This window comes from Rattus norvegicus, chromosome 3 (assembly GCF_021556685.1).
Source record: "Rattus norvegicus strain SHRSP/BbbUtx chromosome 3, alternate assembly SHRSP_T2T, whole genome shotgun sequence".
NCBI classification, from domain to species: domain Eukaryota; kingdom Metazoa; phylum Chordata; class Mammalia; order Rodentia; family Muridae; genus Rattus; species Rattus norvegicus.
In genome coordinates, this window is record NC_141536.1 from 3,373,958 (window position 1) to 3,393,176 (window position 19,219).

Below are 19,219 nucleotides of genomic sequence, written 5' to 3' on the forward strand. Positions count from 1 at the left end.
AATTCCTCTCTGTAGGCTTCTACTTGTTCTCTAAGGGAGTTCTTTATGTCTTTCTTGAAGTCCTCCAGCATCATGATCAAATATGATTTTGAAACTAGATCTTGCTTTTCTGGTGTGTTTGGATATTCCGTGTTTGCTTTGGTGGGAAAATTGGGCTCCGATGATGCCATGTAGTCTTGGTTTCTGTTGATTGGGTTCCTGCGCTTGCCTCTCGCCATCAGATTATCTCTAGTGTTACTTTGTTCTGCTATTTCTGACTGTGGCTAGACTGTCCTATAAGCCTGTGTGTCAGGAGTGCTGTAGACCTGTTTTCCTGTTTTCTTTCAGCCAGTTATGGGGACAGAGTGTTCTGCTTTCAGGCGTGTGGTTTTTCCTCTCTACAGGTCTTCAGCTGTTCCTGTGGGCCTGTGTCTTGAGTTCACCAGGCAGGTTTCTTGCAGGGGAAAAGTTGGTCCTACCTGTGGTTCCAAGGCTCAAGTTTGCTCGTGGGGTACTGCCTAAGTCCTCTCCGCGGCGGCAGCAACCGGAAAGATCTGCGCCGCTCTTTCCGGGAGCCTCCGTGCACCAGGGTTCCAGATGACGTTTGGTGTTTTCCTCTGGCGTCTGGATGTGCACAGAGTGCAGTCTCTTCTGGTTTCCCAGGCGTGTCTGCCTCTCTGAAGGTTCAGCTCTCCCTCCCACGGGATTTGGGTGCAGAGAACTGTCTATCCGGTCTGTTTCCTTCAGGTTCTGGCGGTGTCTCAGGCGCAGGGGTCCTGCCGCTCCCGGGCCCTCCCCTACGGGAACCCAGAGGCCTTATACAGTTGCCTCTTGGGCCAGGGATGTGGACAGGGGTGGGCAGTGTTGGTGGTCTCCTCCGCTCTGCAGCCTCAGGAGTGCCCACCTGATCAGGCGGTGAGGTCTCTCTCCCATGGGGTTTGGGAGCAGAGAGCTGCTGCGGGCCGGGATCCGCGGGTGTGGGGCTTCCGGTAAACACAGGAAGTGCCCGGTCCTAGAGGAATTTTGCCTCTGTGTGTCCTGAGTTCACCAGGCAGGTTTCTTGCAGGGGAAAAGTTGGTCCTACCTGCGGTTCCAAGGCTCAAGTTTGCTCGTGGGGTACTGCCTAAGTCCTCTCCACGGTGGCAGCAACCGGGAAGATCTGCGCCGCTCTTTCCGGGAGCCTCCGTGCACCAGGGTTCCAGATGGCGTTTGGTGTTTTCCTCTGGCGTCTGGATGTGCACAGAGTGCAGTCTCTTCTGGTTTCCCAGGCGTGTCTGCCTCTCTGAAGGTTCAGCTCTCCCTCCCACGGGATTTGGGTGCAGAGAACTGTTTATCCAGTCTGTTTCCTTCAGGTTCCGGCGGTGTCTCAGGCGCAGGGGTCCTGCCGCTCCCGGGCCCTCCCCTACGGGAACCCAGAGGCCTTATACAGTTGCCTCTTGGGCCAGGGATGTGGACAGGGGTGGGCAGTGTTGGTGGTCTCCTCTGCTCTGCAGCCTCAGGAGTGCCCACCTGATCAGGCGGTGAGGTCTCTCTCCTACGGGGTTTGGGAGCAGAGAGCTGCTGCGGGCCGGCGGTAAACAGTTCTTAAGAGAGAAGATCAACCTTAGGATAGTTCACATGCTCCTTCTATGAGGAATAAAATGTTTTAATTTTTCAAAGACAAATAAAAAAACATTTAACGTAAATATATTTGCCTATATCTTCAGATAGAAATAATAACTGTAAATATTGAAATTACATATTAATAGACTAAATGTGCAACAGTGAGGTGATACTATCACTAACAAGGTATGAATTTTAAAACAGATTACTAAAATCATGGAGGCATGTAGTAAAATGCTGTCCCCCAGCCATGGCATAAGCATTGACTCATGAGGACAGTGCAGGTGTTTTCTATACAATGCTAAGACCAAAAGTCAATATTTTATACATTGGTAATTATTAAAGTCAAGAAAAGGAAAGAACATGAATATAGGGAAAGGTTTGGGGATATCGTGTGATTGTGCGGGGGATTTGGCATTTCTATACTTACATGAAATTATCAAATAAAGATAATTCTAAAATCATCTGCATCTATCTATTTTAAAATATAAGCAGTGTCTGAGAGATCTACATTCAATCTTAAGAGTAAAGAAAAAAAATTAGGCGGAAAAATCCTAATATAAAAATAGGATTAAAACATTTTCCTAATTTATCCATAGAAAAACTTTACAGGTTTATCTTAAGTGTAATGAAATACATTGATGATTCAAAGAATTTTCAAACGATAAAAGAAAAGGCTAAAGTATAAACAAAAAAATCAATGAAAACTACTAAAAAATTGATATATATATAATTATATATATGAAGAATTATTTCTGAATACTGACTAGAGAATATGAAGAAAGAAAATAAGGGAAGATATCTAAGAAAGGTAGAAGAATGTTTTGATGATCTGATAATATCTCTTCAAAGACAAAAAGGATATAAACATATAACATGAATAAAAGTTATAATTATCTATTACCAATCTTCTGAACTACACGAAAGGTTTTTAATAATTATGGTAGGATAAAATATTAAAGCACTAGAGTCATGGGAGGGAATTAGTAAAAATGTTCATGTTAAAGCAAATGGATCTAAGTCACAAAAGTGTACAATGCTGAGCATTTGCCACAGCTAAAGTCAAACAGCAGAGGCAAGAGACCATTTCCCTATGGGACGTGCTGCTCTTCTGCTCTTCTCTGTCCTGAGGACATATATGGTTCAGCCAAGCTAATGAGTGTTCCCTGATTTATGTCACTGACTCAAAATCTATTTTATACTATTTTTAGTTACTGTTTTGTGTAACGTGGACCTGATATGAGTAAGAAATTGCTTGGTGATCTAAAATATCTTCATTATAGTGCCCTTTGTAAGTCTAGTGCAGTGTCCACAGTGACATGTTAGAACACTGACTCTAGGTGTACCCATTAGCATTTATGAAAGGCAGAGAGGTGGTGATCCCTGAGTCACAGTCTATTCTGCTTTACAGTAGGAAATGTCTACATGTTACATAGTAGTTAAATTTTTGATCTGCACTAAACCCAATACTGGGAAGTGAACAATAATATAAGCCTGAGAAAAATAGACAATTATTCAATAGATATTTATGTTTATCTCAATGATAGAACTACTGTATAGTATTGTGAGGTTGTGAGTTTTATCCTAAACACCATACACAAAGATGAACACACACACACACACACACACACACACACACACATACACACACCACTGTTAAATTTATAAAGGTAATTTCTGAACAGAAGTCACATGCAAAGATACCCTCATGACTAGATTATTCAAATAAACATGAGGATGAAAGCCATGACTTTGTAGCTGGTATTCAGAGGAAGGTATAAGGATGCATAGTAAGAGACTTAGAGAAAGAGCACAGAATGGAGATAAAGACCTAATATGTCATTGAACACTTAGGAATGGAGATAAAGAGCTAATATATCATTGAACAGTTAGGTATGGAGTGTTATGGTTATAACACTTAGGTATATCAATAATGCTTTATGATAATATTATATAATAAAAATTGTTTACTAGACATAAATATTTTAAAATGAATAAGGAATAGAGGAAACAACACACAAGTTTATATATAAGCAATAAGTATTCAGCAGGGAGCAATTTAATTGTACTAATAATACTCCACTTGGAAATATATGCTGTTGGAAATATTTGGTTCAATTTTCAGTGAGTTAACAAAAAGTATTTCCTCTTTTTGGATCTCTAGTACATGAATCAGTCTTGTTTCATGTTGCTCTCTACACATCACATATGAGAATCCTATGTCTGCATTGACTACAGATATAATTTAATATAATTTAATGTAAAATAATTTAATTAGTTCCACACAATACTGTCTAAATTCTCTCCCTCAGTCTCTCTGTCCCACTGCCACTCTCTCCCTTTGTCCTGCTCTCCCCATCCATGCTCTTCTTATGTCTCCATCTTCCAATACTTTACAAACTGTCTCTCTCCTAGTCATGAACATGGAATATTAGTTTTGGTTTTGTATTCACATACAGTGTCACAGCCTGCAATGTTCTCAGTGAATATCTGCATGGGAAGTTCCATTTTGTTGTGTTTCTTGGCTTCACGAATGGATCTGTGAAATGCAACAAAAATATACAATACAGCAAGATTAATTAGGAGCATATTTCAAGCTAATCCCTGTTAATATTTTTTCAGAATCATCATAGCTTTCAATATAAGAAAATAAGTTCAGCAATATTCATTATTTGACTGGTGAATACTCAAAAATGTTTCAGAAACAGATATAGTCAGGTAATAACACATTGACTTAAGTAGTATAGCCAGTCCTCAAAATGATGTGCCTGAAACAAACAGAAGAATAGAAATTTGCTTGACCTCAAGGAGGAAGCAGCAGATGGTTGGAATGTGTATGATAGAGTGACATCTACTTAGTGGAACTTAAAATAAGACTTGAGAGTACTGTTTACTCTAATACGAAGAGGAAATAATAAATGCAGAACTTCCACCAAATTAAATAAAATAAGGAATGGACAGGAGAATGCAAAACACTTTCCATTGCCCATCTAATTAACAACTGATTTCGAGACAGAATATCAAATGTGTATATATACATATATATACATACATACATATATATATGTATATCGAAGCACATACTACCATTCCTATATCACCAAGGAATTAAAATATTAACAAAAGTAAAATACCTTTGTAGAAAGAAATACTACCAAATGGTCTGTTCCATGGAACTGTGAAATTGAAAAATATTAGAGTCATGATAAATGGTAAGATTTTTAAGGTTATTATACATAAAAATATCTTACGTCTGTGGTCATCAATTATGGTATAGGTATATTTGGCAGTCTCTACACGATTCCACCTCTAAATGACCTAATTTTTGTACTGCCGTGCTGTCATGTGACACTTTACCATCCCTAAATATAATATTTCTCATATTTGATAAGAGAGAAACCCTAAGTATTAAATAACAAACTTTTGAGATTTTACCAGAGGAATAGAAAACATTCAAAGAACAAAAGGTAATCTTCTCTTTGTCAGAGTCTATGACAAATGCTTTTCCATGTAAAGAGCAAAGTCACAGAGCCTAGAATGCTCATAAAACTTGTGTTTGTGTTATTTGAGTCAACTGTGTGATGACACTAAGAATTTGGATAGAAGAATGAAAAGAGCCCAAATATGGAGTATGCATGAACTTTTCATGTGGAAAAAAATTTGAATTTTGGTGTATGTTTGATTAGAGCAGAAGGCACACGCTACACAATCCCTGTGATTCCATCAACTACACTCAATATAATATCAATATGCCATGAGCACTTCTCATGAAAGATTAGAATGCAAATTTGAAATTTTCCTGAACTCTGAAAATTATACCTGACTCTGATGGTCTAATGACACCAGTCCTTTTTAATTGACTATAAAAACCAGTGATATTCTTCTGCAGAGACATTCAATTACTTGAGTATTGCATGAGTAACTTTTCATCATTCAATTAAATACTAATTTTTAAGAAAATGTGGGAGTATATAAAGTATTTTTCAAATTTAATTATACTACACATTATTATTGGGAAGAGATAGATCTGTGTACTTTTAAGACACAGATAAAATCAGATCATTTTGGGAAGAAGAATGTCTAGGATAAATAATATCTTGTCTTGTTCACATTCTTCTAGGACAATGCACCTCTGTCCTGCCCCATGGATCTTGTGGAGTCTTGAACATTGCAGATCAAAACATAAAGCACACTGGTGCTTTGCCCATTGGTCCGGCCCTGTGGGCTCACACGAGGTTAGAGGTAGCTCGCGAGGTCATGCTGTGCAAGCGCGTCCAGAATGTTGTACATGCTTCCGCATCTACACAATGGCTGGCAGGTAGACCGGCCAATCCTTTCAGAGGAGGACTGCGTGGTCATCATTTACTTCGGACACGACTAGGACCCCACTTGCATGAAGATATACAAAGTTCTGTACAGCATCGCCGAAACGAAATGGAAAATAGTGAGAGATCTTCCTCATCTCGTATGAGTTCCGTTTGGATAACCCAGGTGTCTTAAAGCAAATGGTGCTGGTGTCGCTTGTGCTCTGTGGCATCCTCTCTGATTCTCCCGAGTCTGATAGGCTTTTCTGCCGCCAATATGAGCATCTGCTGGGCTCGGCCATATGACCTGATAAACATACAACACTGCAACCTGCTCTGCCTGCCCGAGAACTACTAGATGAAGTACTACTATCATGGCCTCTCGTGGCCCAGCTCTCCTACATTGCTGAGGATGAGGTTGGGAAGATTGTGGGTTATGTTCTGGCCAAAATGGAAGAGGATCCTGATAGCATCCCTCATGGACACATCACCCCACTGGCTGTGAAGCGCTGCCACCTAAGCTTTGGCCTGGCCAAGAAGCTAATGGACCAGGCCTCCCAGGCCATGATAGAGGACTTCAGTGCAAAGTATGTCTCCCTGCATGCCAGGAAGAGCAACCGAGCAGCCTTGCACCTCTGTTCCAGCACCCTGAACTTCCAGGTTAGTGAGGTGGAGCCCAAGTACTATGCAGATGGCGAAGATGCATATGCTCTGAAGCGAGATCTCTCACAGATGGCAGATGAGCTGAGAAGGCAACTGGTGCTGAAGAAAGGCAGATATGTCGTTTTTGGTTCCAAGGAGAATCAGGATAGCACACTTCCTGGTTCCGAAGAGGCCTATCAGCGGGACAACCTGGCTAGAGGTGACAGTGGCAGTAATGGCAAAGATAGCACTGGTGTCCAAGACAGCTTGCAGACCTTGGGGTCCGCCTCTTAGGACCTGCTTGAGCACAACAGGTCCTCGTATTTTAGTCATATTGTTCTTGGGAACCTTGTTCTGCAGTCCTGTGACGCAAATGGCTCTCCTTTTGATGCTTAGCAACCTTCTGCATAACCTGTATGATCATGGAGGCACACCTGGACACAGAACCTGTTGTGCGGGAGTCAAGGAGGCCTGAGGACTGCCAGGCAGCGCCTTTCTTGGCTACTTCATGCTGCCATCAGATTCTGTTCAGTGCTGTATTGGTTCTGTATATCCTGCAGGTTTCCAAATCCTAGAATGCTAAACAGGAAGTGGGGACAACTTGAGAATACCCCAGCATCCTGCATTTGCCAGTGTTTATCTGGGTTTTCCTTGGAGTAGAACCGTCAAGCTAGTCCTCATGTCCTCTCCCTTGTGGGGAGTTATCTGCTCTTGCTTTCTGGGGAACTGCCTGGCCTTGCCCTCCCTTCCTTGAAGAAGAATGCTCTCTTTCCTGGTGGAAAGTATTACCAGTTGTAATACTCCTAAGTTAGTTTTTAAAAAATGCTAGAAATGTGGGCACATGCCTGCATAACTGTCTCCTTGGTAGCTTGTCGCTAATCTTTCACCAGATTCAAACAGCAGAGTAGTACCTTAATTAATTAATTTTTTAAATGTGCTCAAAGAATGTGTCAAAACAAATTGAGAAATATATAGGAGTAGTCCAGTAAGCATCAACCCTACTCAAAGAAGTATATGCCACTAAGGAAACTTGAGAGTAAGAGAAATCTCCCCTAGGATTGTCAATTAGATTGCCTATCTAATACCAAATACACATTCCTGAAAACACAAATACAAGCAAAGTATACTCACTGAGTAGGTTATATTTAAGTACTTAGAAACTGTACATATATATGTATCCATGAATATCTATTATATATGTGTATCTTATGTTAGCTTACATATAAAATAATGAGTAAGAATGAGTAATAAAAAAAACCAGAAAGCCATGATTTCAAAAGAGAACAAGGAGGGGTATATGGAAGGATGTGGAAGGACATGGAAGAGGAAAAAGAAGGAGAATGTAACATAATTATAATCTCAAAAATAAAGGAAGTTATAAACAGTTTTGTACCTTAAGGCCTTTCCACTGAGTAGCCTCTTATAGTAAGGAAAGCATGATGCGTATACTTACAGTTTACTGGATACCACCAAAATGTCATTGAACAGGTCAGATATCGTTTCTTTCTTTTCCAGCCTCTTCGGATAACCGCAGCACCTTGGCAAACCACGGTTCGATTTTCTTCTCCTACATCTTCCTCCTTAGTCATGTCCATATTGGAGAAAAAAAATTCTCCTGATGCAGAGCTCCACCTAGAGAACAAGTGTTCAGTGGATAAGTTAAAAACCAATGTTCATACTGTAGTTCAAAGGGTTAACGGAGTTAAAATGCAGACTCAGTTTTCCAAGCATGATTCTGTTGAGCTATAGACAGCTTTAAAATGTAACAGAAACTATGTCATGGATGAAGGGAACTATTGGGAACGTATTGAAGAAGTAGGATCTTTTCAGAAGTGGGACTCTTTTCAGAAGTGTCATGGGAATAGTTTGAAGAAGTGTAGTTGGTAGGATATAGAGCAATGGTTCTCAAACTCTAAATGCTACAACACTTTAATGCAGTTCCTAAACTTGTAGTGATACCCTCCAATAAAATTATTTCATTGCTACTTTATAACTGATTTTTTGAAACTTTTATAAATCCTAATGTAGATATATATTATGTCACATATCAGATATGATACTCTGAGAAAATGCTATAACTAAACCTTTGTGAGCTAATATTGTAGATTGTTGTGCCCACCCTGACCAGCAAGAAAGACGCAACACCGTCGGATTTTTCTCAGCAGCCTTTATTGCAGGAACACCTAATTGTTGATATGGGGACCCCGAGGAACAAAGGCACTCGCCTTAAATTCAAGACAGACAGTGACTGTAAATTTGTCCTCTGGGGATTGGTGCAGTATGAGATACCTTATTAGCATGTATATCACCCTGGCCTTGTAAATGCCAGAGGAAGGCCAGGGACACGGCTATAATGGTTGTATACCACAAACGACCACTAGATGTCAGTGCCATCTTTAGCCGCTCCCAACAGTAGATGTGCTGAAAATAATCAGGTTATCTCAATTGCCAGGCTCGGTCCAGTTCAAGACACAAGAAAGAAAGATTCCTGATAGTTACAAACAAAAAAAACAACAAGAAAAATAAAAGGAAAAATGAAAAAATACAAGCATTCATCAAAAAATTTGTGAAATTGGTCTTGTCTAGCAAAGGTAGACATTTCCCCTGACTGTGGCAAAAGGGACATATGGCTCTCCATTGACTTGTTCATATTAGGATATCAATTTCCATTCTGACCTTCTTCATTCTTGAAGGAGGTAATCATACTTGGTATAAATTTAAAATCCCACATCTAGGTTACAGACATTTTCCAACATCCTCATCCCCTTCTTCATTATACTAACTCCTAACATGTGCTAGAATCCCCTTCCTCTCTTTGTGAGTCCTTTTCCGTGACCAAGCTATCTCCATTCTCTCTTCTGATAGTCTTCCTTGTCTTTTCCCAGACTTGGTCAAGCCTGTTTCTGTTTTCTATATTCTGAAATTTTCCATGTGCCTCTGAACATTTTTCTCTCTTATTCATAATAAAATTGTTCCCTATAATAAGGGAGTGGCTTCTGTTTTGGTGGTTTCTTTATTGTGCCCTGCTCTTTCAGTTTGGATATTTAACATATATAGTTACTCAAGTGACTATAATTCATCCCACAATATATGTTACATCTTTCAAAGAATATGTATAGAAATGTCATAGCTTTCACTTAGAAAGGACTTAGGACTCACATGAATCAAAAGGAGAACAGACAATAGTTGCCATCACACACATCAAGCAGTATTGTAAAGATATGTTTAAAAAATAGTAGTACCTCAGCTTCATGAACAAAATTTTAAGTTAATGACCATGTCATGAAAGTTGTGTATGTCTCATCTGAGTCAGTGTTAAATTCTGAGCATTAGATTCCAAAGGGCACAATGTATGTTGGAAACAATAAAAATGTCTTAAAAACCATAGAATTCTTAGATTGTGGGTTAGATTTACCAGTTTCTTAAAATAAAAATCTACAGCCATGGGGGGAAAGTAATTGGATTGAGCATAAAATAATCCTCACTTCTAACTTGTACAGTTTTTAAAACTTTACAGAAATTATTCTCCTGTGTAGCACAAAATATACCCCTCTCCATGTGATAACTTTGTTTCTGTAGAAGATTGGTACTGAATATTGCTACAATGATTACCCTATCAAGAAACCACTGATGAGTTGAGTTATCTCATATGATCTTGAATAATCAAGACAGAACACTTCATGATACCATAAGTCTATCAAATTATATAAATATATACCTTTTTAGTAGAGCCTGCGATGAAGAACTTATCAAACAATGTGAAATTTTCGTTTGCCTTCCTGCCTCTAGACACCAAACTGGTGACTACAGTGGCTAGAAAACTACTGAGGTCTGAGGATTCTGTAGTTGTCAGGCTGAAGGACTATTGTGATGTGAATATTCTAAGGCACATGTCATCTGGCAAAGTGACACATGCATTTAATTTACTCTCTTTGTGGCTTTAAAACATAATTTTTGTACACAGGTGGAACCACAAGTGTTTGTAATGAATAACATTTTCACAACTATAAATATACGTATAGATGTAGATATACCTATAAGATATAGATGAGATAGAAGACAGATACATGGATGGATAGATAGATAGATAGATAGATAGATAGATAGATAGATAGATAGATAGAAAGATAGATAGAGAGGGATGGATGGATGGACAGATGGACAGGCAGATAGATGGATAGACAGACATGTGTATAAGAAGATATTGGTTTAAAATATTGTGAAATGCTTATGAATCTTCAAAAATTGTCAATTTTTATTTTTTCAACATAAGGTTCCTTATGAAAAAGGTAGCATGGAGACTTCTTTAACACTGAGAACCTTAGAACTGAATAGACACAAAATCACAAGGAACTTTAAATTGTAATGTGCTTTCCTGACATAGAATCAGAAACCTTCACACACTTCTGTGAAGCCAGACATCTTTGAAGGATACAGAGGAGGACACACAGCTATCAATATATAGCAAGTTTTATAGAGTAGAGCCTAGATTAATCAAATAAATTTGTAAATTAAAATTATTACCCATTAAATTATTAAATTATTATTACTAAATAGCTCAAAGTATTTGAACTTATACCCAATTTGTTTGGTCTTAGTCAGTCAAGTTTGTTTTTAAAACAAAACACAGTAAAAAAAAAAAACAAAACAAAAAACAAAAAAACAGAAGAAATACAAGACCAGCATACACTTTTGAAATTCTCACGAAACTTGATTTTCCTAGTTTGTGTCCAAAGATTAACATCCACAGGTTATCTTGTCTAGGCATTTTCTGCCTGTCCAAAGGACTTAGATTTGGTTCCTATTGTTGACTTTTGGTGGCTCACACATCTTATAACCCTATCTTCAACTCACCCTGCATCCTCTTTTGGTCTTCATAGAGAGCTCCATGTGTGCCATACTTTTATATAAAAATTAAAATAATTTATAAAAATATTAGCACTCCCTTAGTCATAGAATATGGTAACACATCTTAAAAGTAATTTAAATGAATTATAATTTTGTACTTTTGTAATTAACTGAAGCTTCACTTAATAAAATACTATAAAGTTTCATAAATTCAGTAATCCTGCCATAACCGGCACATCAGGCATATAGAAGGACATTCTGGAGTATGGTGTTGATAATGATTATATCAAGAGAAAAAGCAGTTAAGTGATGATATAGTCAGCTTATATTAATCTGATTTTGTATGAGAAGTTCAATGGAATATGTCTTCCATGATATGCTGCTTCTGGTTAAATGTAAGAACCTATGTTTAATTCTATATTTTCTTTTCTATCAAGCTTTGGATTACCTCTTAGAGATCAATCCCTTTCAAAACAACATTAATTAAAGTCCAGATTTAACCTAATTTTTCAGTAAGTAGGAAAATCTCTGCCCTGCAAAAGATAAATCATATTTTCCCATATAGGAATATTCCATGTTTTAAAAGTCTAATTGTTTCTATTCTATACATTCAGTGAAGCTTGGTTCTCATTTGCTTAACAGCTAATATCCATGTGTAGGTGATATAGGACATGTTTGTCTTTCTGGGTCGAGGATACCTCACTTGGGATGTTAATTTTCCAGTTCCATCATTTGCCTGCAAATTACATGATGCCATTTTCTTTAACAACTGTGTAATATTGGAATATGTAAACTATCAAATTTTATTCATCCATTCTTCTTTAGAGAGGCATCTAGCTCATTTCCACTTTCTGGTAATTGGGAATAGATCAGCATTAAATATAGTAGGGAAAGTCTCTCTCTGATATGATGAAATATGCTTTGGGTTTATGTTGAAGTGTGATATAGCTAGATCTTGAGATAAATTGATTTCCAACTTTCTGAGGAACCTCCATACTGATTTTCATAGAGAATGAAAAAGTTTGCATATTTTTATTGAAAACCAATTTTTTTAACATTCTTTTTTTTTTATTAACTTGAGTGTTTCTTATGTACATTTCGAGTGTTATTCCCTTTCCCGGTTTCCAGGCAAACATACCCCTAATCCCTCCCCCTCCCCTTCTTTATGGGAGTTCCCCTCCCCACCCTCCCCCATTACTGCCCTCCCCCCAACAATCACGTTCACTGGGGGTTCAGTCTTAGCAGGACCAAGGGCTTCCCCTTCCACTGGTGATCTTACTAGAATATTCATTGCTACCTATGAGGTCAGAGTCCAGGGTCAGTCCATGTATAGTCTTTAGGTAGTGGCTTAGTCCCTGGAAGCTCTGGTTGATTGGCATTGTTGTTCATAAGGGGTATCGAGCTCTTTCAAGCTCTTCGAGTTCTTTCTCTGATTCCTTCAACAGGGGTCCCGTTCTCAGTTCAGTGGTTTGCTGCTGGCATTCGCCTCTGTATTTACTGTATTCTGGCTGTGTCTCTCAGGAGCGATATACATCCGGCTCCTGTCGACATGCACTTCTTTGCTGCATTCATCTAGTCTAATTGGGTGGCTGTATATATATGGGCCATATGTGGGGCAGGCTCTGAATGGTGTTCCTTCTGTGTCTGTTTTAATCTTTGCCTCTCTATTCCCTGCCAAGGGTATTCTTGTTCCCCTTTTAAAGAAGGAGTGAAGCATTCACATTTTGATCATCTGTCTTGAGTTTCATTTGTTCTAGGCATCTAGGGTAATTCAAGCATTTGGGCTAATAGCCACTTATCAATGAGTGCATACCATGTATGTCTTTCTGTGATTGGGTTAGCTCACTCAGGATGATGTTTTCCAGTTCCAACCATTTGCCTACGAATTTCATAAAGTCGATGTTTTTGATAGCTGAGTAATATTCCATTGTGTAGATGTACCACATTTTTGTATCCATTCCTCTGTTGAAGAGCATCTGGGTTCTTTCCAGCTTCTGGCTATTATAAATAAGGCTGCAATGAACGTGGTGGAGCACGTGTCTTTTTTATATGTTGGGGCATCTTTTGGGTATATGCCCAAGAGAGGTATAGCTGGATCCTCAGGCAGTTCAATGTCCAATTTTCTGAGGATCCTCCAGATTGATTTCCAGAATGGTTGTACCAGTTTGCAATCCCACCAACAATGGAGGAGTGTTCCTCTTTCTCCACATCCTCGCCAGCATCTGTTGTCCCCTGAGTTTTTGATCTTAGCCATTCTCACTGGTGTGAGGTGAAATCTCAGGGTTGTTTTGATTTGCATTTCCCTTATGACTAAAGATGTTGAACATTTCTTTAGGTGTTTCTCAGCCATTCGTCATTCCTCAGCTGTGAATTCTTTGTTTAGCTCTGAGCCCCATTTTTTAATAGGGTTATTTGTTTCCCTGCGGTCTAACTTCTTGAGTTCTTTGTATATTTTGGATATAAGGCCTCTATCTGTTGTAGGATTGGTAAGGATCTTTTCCAAATCTGTTGGTTGCCGTTTTGTCCTAACCACAGTGTCCTTTGCCTTACAGAAGCTTTGCAGTTTTATGAGATCCCATTTGTCGATTCTTGATCTTAGAGCGTAAGCCATTGGTGTTTTGTTCAGGAAATTTTTTCCAGTGCCCATGTGTTCCAGATGCTTCCCTAGTTTTTCTTCTATTAGTTTGAGTGTGTCTGCTTTGATGTGGAGGTCCTTGATCCACTTGGACTTAAGGTTTGTATACGGTGATAAGCATGGATCGATCTGCATTCTTCTACATGTTGACTTCCAGTTGAACAAGCACCATTTGCTGAAAATGCTATCTTTTTTCGATTGGATGGTTTTGGCTCCTTTGTCAAAAGTCAAGTGACCATAGGTGTGTGGGTTCATTTCTGGGCCTTCAATTCTATTCCATTGGTCTATCTGTCTGTCTCTGTACCAATACCATGCAGTTTTTATCACTATTGCTCTGTAATACTGCTTGAGTTCAGGGATAGTGATTCCCCCTGAAGTCCTTTTATTGTTGAGGATAGCTTTAGCTATCCTGGGTTTTTTGTTATTCCAGATGAATTTGCAAATTGTTCTGTCTAACTCTTTGAAGAATTGGATTGGTATTTTGATGGGGATTGCATTGAATCTGTAGATTGCTTTTGGTAAAATGGCCATTTTTACTATATTAATCCTGCCAATCCATGAGCATGGGAGATCTTTCCATCTTCTGAGGTCTTCTTCAATTTCCTTCTTCAGTGTCTTGAAGTTCTTATTGTACAGATCATTTACTTGCTTTGTTAAAGTCACACCGAGGTACTTTATATTATTTGGGTCTATTATGAAGGGTGTCGTTTCCCTAATTTCTTTCTCGGCTTGTTTCTCTTTTGTATAGAGGAAGGCAACTGATTTATTTGAGTTAATTTTATACCCAGCCACTTTGCTGAAGTTGTTTATCAGCTTTAGTATTTCTCTGGTGGAACTTTTGGGATCACTTAAATATACTATCATATCATCTGCAAATAGTGATATTTTGACTTCTTCTTTTCCGATCTGTATCCCCTTGACCTCCTTTTGTTGTCTGATTGCTCGGGCTAGAACTTCAAGAACTATATTGAATAAGTAGGGAGAGAGTGGGCAGCCTTGTCTAGTCCCTGATTTTAGTGTGATAGCTTCAAGTTTCTCTCCATTTAGTTGAATGTTAGCAACTGGTTTGCTGTATATGGCTTTTACTATGTTCAGGTATGGGCCTTGAATTCCTATTCTTTCCAGGACTTTTATCATGAAGGGGTGGTGAATTTTGTCAAATGCTTTCTCAGCGTCTAATGAAATGATCATATGGTTTTGTTCTTTCAGTTTGTTTATATAATGGATCACGTTGATGGTTTTCCGTATATTAAACCATCCCTGCATGCCTGGGATGAAGCCTACTTGGTCATGGTGGATGATTGTTTTGATGTTCTCTTGGATTCGGTTTGCCAGAATTTTGTTGAGTATTTTTGCGTCGATATTCATAAGGGAAATTGGTCTGAAGTTCTCTTTCTTTGTTGTGTCTTTGTGTGGTTTAGGTATAAGAGTAATTGTGGCTTCGTAGAAGGTATTCGGTAGTGATCCATCTGTTTCAATTTCGTGGAATAGTTTGGATAATATTGGTATGAGGTCTTCTATGAAGGTTTGATAGAATTCTGCACTAAACCCGTCTGGACCTGGGTTCTTTTTGGTTGGGAGACCTTTAATGACTGCTTCTATTTCCTTAGGAGTTATGGGGTTGTTTAAATGGTTTATCTGTTCCTGATTTAACTTCGGTACCTGGTATCTGTCTCGGAAATTGTCCATTTCCTGAAGATTTTCAAGTTTTGTTGAATATAGGTTTTTATAGTAAGATCTGATGATTTTTGAATATCCTTTGAATCTGTTGTTATCTCTCCCTTTTCATTTCTGATTTTGTTAATTTGGAGGCACTCTCTGTGTCCTCTCATTAGTCTGGCTAAGGGTTTATCTATCTTGTTGATTTTCTCAAAGAACCAACTTTTGGTTCTGTTGATTCTTTCTATGGTCCTTTTTGTTTCTACTTGGTTGATTTCAGCTCTGAGTTTGATTATTTCCTGCCTTCTACTCCTCCTGGGTGTATTTGCTTCTTTTTGTTCTAGAGCTTTTAGGTGTGCTGTCAAGCTGCTGACATATGCTCTTTCCTGTTTCTTTCTGCAGGCACTCAGAGCTATGAGTTTTCCTCTTAGCACAGCTTTCATTGTGTCCCATAAGTTTGGGTATGTTGTACCTTCATTTTCATTAAATTCTAAAAAGTTTTTAATTTCTTTCCTTATTTCTTCCTTGACCAGGTTATCATTGAGTAGAGCATTGTTCAATTTCCAAGTATATGTGGACATTCTTCCTTGATTGTTATTGAAGACCAGTTTTAGGCCGTGGTGCTCCGATAGCACGCATGGGATTATTTCTATCTTTCTGTACCTGTTGAGGCCCATTTTTTGACCAATTATATGGTCAATTTTGGAGAAAGTACCATGAGGAGCGGAGAAGAAGGTATATCCTTTTGCTTTAGGATAGAATGTTCTATAAATATCCATTAAGTCCATTTGGCTCATGACTTCTCTTAGTCTGTCTACATCTCTGTTTAATTTCTGTTTCCATGATCTGTCCATTGATGAGAGTGGGGTGTTGAAATCTCCCACTATTATTGTGTGAGGTGCAATGTGTGTTTTGAGCTTTAGTAAGGTTTCTTTTACATATGTAGGTGCCCTTGTATTTGGGGCATAGATATTTAGGATTGAGAGTTCATCTTGGTGGATTTTTCCTTTGATGAATATGAAGTGTCCTTCCTTATCTTTTTTGATGACATTTAGTTGAAAATTGATTTTATTTGATATTAGAATGGCTACTCCAGCTTGCTTCTTCTGACCATTTGCTTGGAAAGTTGTTTTCCAGCCTTTCACTCTAAGGTAGTGTCTGTCTTTCTCTGAGGTGTGTTTCCTGTAGGCAGCAGAATGCAGGGTCCTCATTGCGTATCCAGTTTGTTAATCTATTTCTTTTTATTGGGGAGTTGAGGCCATTGATGTTGACAGATATTATGGAATAGTGATTATTGCTTCCCGTTATATTCATATTTGGATGTGAGGTTATGTTTGTGTGCTTTCATTCTCTTTGTTTTGTTGCCAAGACGATTAGTTTCTTGCTTCTTCTAGGGTATAGCTTGCCTCCTTATGTTGGGCTTTACCATTTATTATCCTTTGTAGTGCTGGATTTGTAGAAAGATATTGTGTAAATTTGGTTTTGTCATGGAATATCTTGGTTTCTCCATCTATGTTTATTGAGAGTTTTGCAGGATACAGTAACCTGGGCTGGCTTTTGTGTTCTCTTAGGGTCTGTATGACATCAGTCCAGGATCTTCTGGCCTTCATAGTTTCTGGCGAGAAATCTGGTGTGATTCTGATAGGTCTGCCTTATATGTTACTTGACCTTTTTCCCTTACTGCTTTTAATATTCTTTCTTTATTTTGTGCATTTGGTGTTTTGACTATTATATGACGGGAGGTGTTCCTTTTCTGGTCCAATCTATTTGGAGTTCTGTAGGCTTCTTGTATGCCTATGGGTATCTCTTTTTTTAGGTTAGGGAAGTTTTCTTCTATAATTTTGTTGAAGATATTTACTGGTCCTTTGAGCTGGGAGTCTTCACTCTCTTCTATACCTATTATCCTTAGGTTTGATCTTCTCATTGAGTCCTGGATTTCCTGTATGTTTTGGACCAGTAGCTTTTTCTGCTTTACATTATCTTTGACAGTTGAGTCAATGATTTCTATGGAATCTTCTGCTCCTGAGATTCTCTCTTCCATCTCTTGTATTCTGTTGGTGAGGCTTGTATCTACAGCTCCTTGTCTCTTCTTTTTTTTTTCTATATCCAGGGTTGTTTCCATGTGTTCTTTCTTGATTGCTTCTATTTCCATTTTTAATTCCTTCAACTGTTTGATTGTGTTTTCCTGGAATTCTTTCAGGGATTTTTGCGATTCTTTCAGGGATTTTTGCGATTCCTCTCTGTAGGCTTCTACTTGTTTATTAATGTTTTCCTGTGTTTCCCTAAGGGAGTTCTTCATGTCTTTCTTGAAGTCCTCCAGCATCATGATCAAATATGATTTTGAAACTAGTTCTTGCTTTTCTGGTGTGTTTGGATATTCCATGTTTGTTTTGGTGGGAGAATTGGGCTCCGATGATGCCATGTAGTCTTGGTTTCTGTTGCTTGGGTTCCTGCGCTTGCCTCTCGCCATCAGATTATCTCTAGTGTTACTTTGTTCTGCTATTTCTGACAGTGGCTAGACTGTCCTATAAGCCTGTGTGTCAGGAGTGCTGTAGACCTGTTTTCCTCTCTTTCAGTCAGTTATGGGGACAGAGTGTTCTGCTTTCGGGCGTGTAGTTTTTCCTCTCTACAGGTCTTCAGCTGTTCCTGTGGGTCTTGAGTTCACCAGGCAGCTTTCTTGCAGCAGAAAATTTGGTCTTACCTGTGGTCCCGAGGCTCAAGTTCGCTCGTGGGGTGCTGCCCAGGGGCTCTCTGCAGCGGCAGCAACCAGGAAGATATGCGCCGCCCCTTCCGGGAGCTTCAGCGCACCTGGGTTCCAGATGGCCTTTGGTGTTTTCCTCTGGCGTCCGAGATGTGTATGCAGAGTCCAGTCTCTTCTGGTTTCCCAGGCGTGTCTGCCTCTCTGAGGGTTTAGCTCTCCCTCCCACGGGATTTGGGTGCAGAGAACTGTTTATCCGGTCTGTTTCCTTCAGGTTCCGGCTGTGTCAGGCAGATGTCCTGCCGCTCCTGGGCCCTCCCCCACGGGAGCCCAGAGGCCTTATACAGTTTCCTCTTGGGCCAGGGATGTGGGCAGGGGTGGGCAGTGTTGGTGGTCTCTTCCGCTCTGCAGCCTTAGGAGTGCCCACCTGACCAGGCGGTGAGGTCTCTTTCCCACGGGGTCTGGGAGCAGAGAGCTGCTGCGGGCCGGGATCCGCGGGTGTGGGATTCCGGTAAACACAGGACGTGCCCGGTCCTAGAGGAATTCTGCCTCTGTGTCCCGATTTCACCAGGCAGCTTTCTTGCAGCAGACAAGTTGGTCTTACCTGTGGTCCTGAGGCTCAAGTTTGCTCGTGGGGTGCTGCCCACGGGCTCTCTGTGGCGGCAGCAACCAGGAAGGAAAACCAATTTTTTTTATTTTTATGTACTTAGTATATTTGTCCTCTACAGAATGTATTGTTGATTAAATATCTTTGCCCATTCTGTAGGCTCTTGATTTGCCTAATGACAGTGTCTTTCGGCATGTATAGCTTCTTGGTTTAAGGTGGTCCCATTTCTATTAAATTTTGGTGTT

At 39.4% G+C, this 19,219-nt stretch overlaps 4 pseudogenes across 1 annotated transcript in view; 3 read left to right on the forward strand and 1 right to left on the reverse strand.

The window, feature by feature from the left end:
* The window catches only part of LOC120101869 (uncharacterized), a 35,202-nt pseudogene extending 29,366 nt beyond the window's left edge, over window positions 1–5,836 (reverse strand).
* The window catches only part of Nid2-ps16 (nidogen 2, pseudogene 15), a 1,080,338-nt pseudogene that overhangs the window by 707,977 nt on the left and 353,142 nt on the right, over window positions 1–19,219 (forward strand).
* Window positions 5,861–6,052, forward strand: Txnl4a-ps3 (thioredoxin-like 4A, pseudogene 3; annotated as a pseudogene).
* Naa11-ps7 (N(alpha)-acetyltransferase 11, NatA catalytic subunit, pseudogene 7) lies at window positions 6,163–6,821 on the forward strand (annotated as a pseudogene).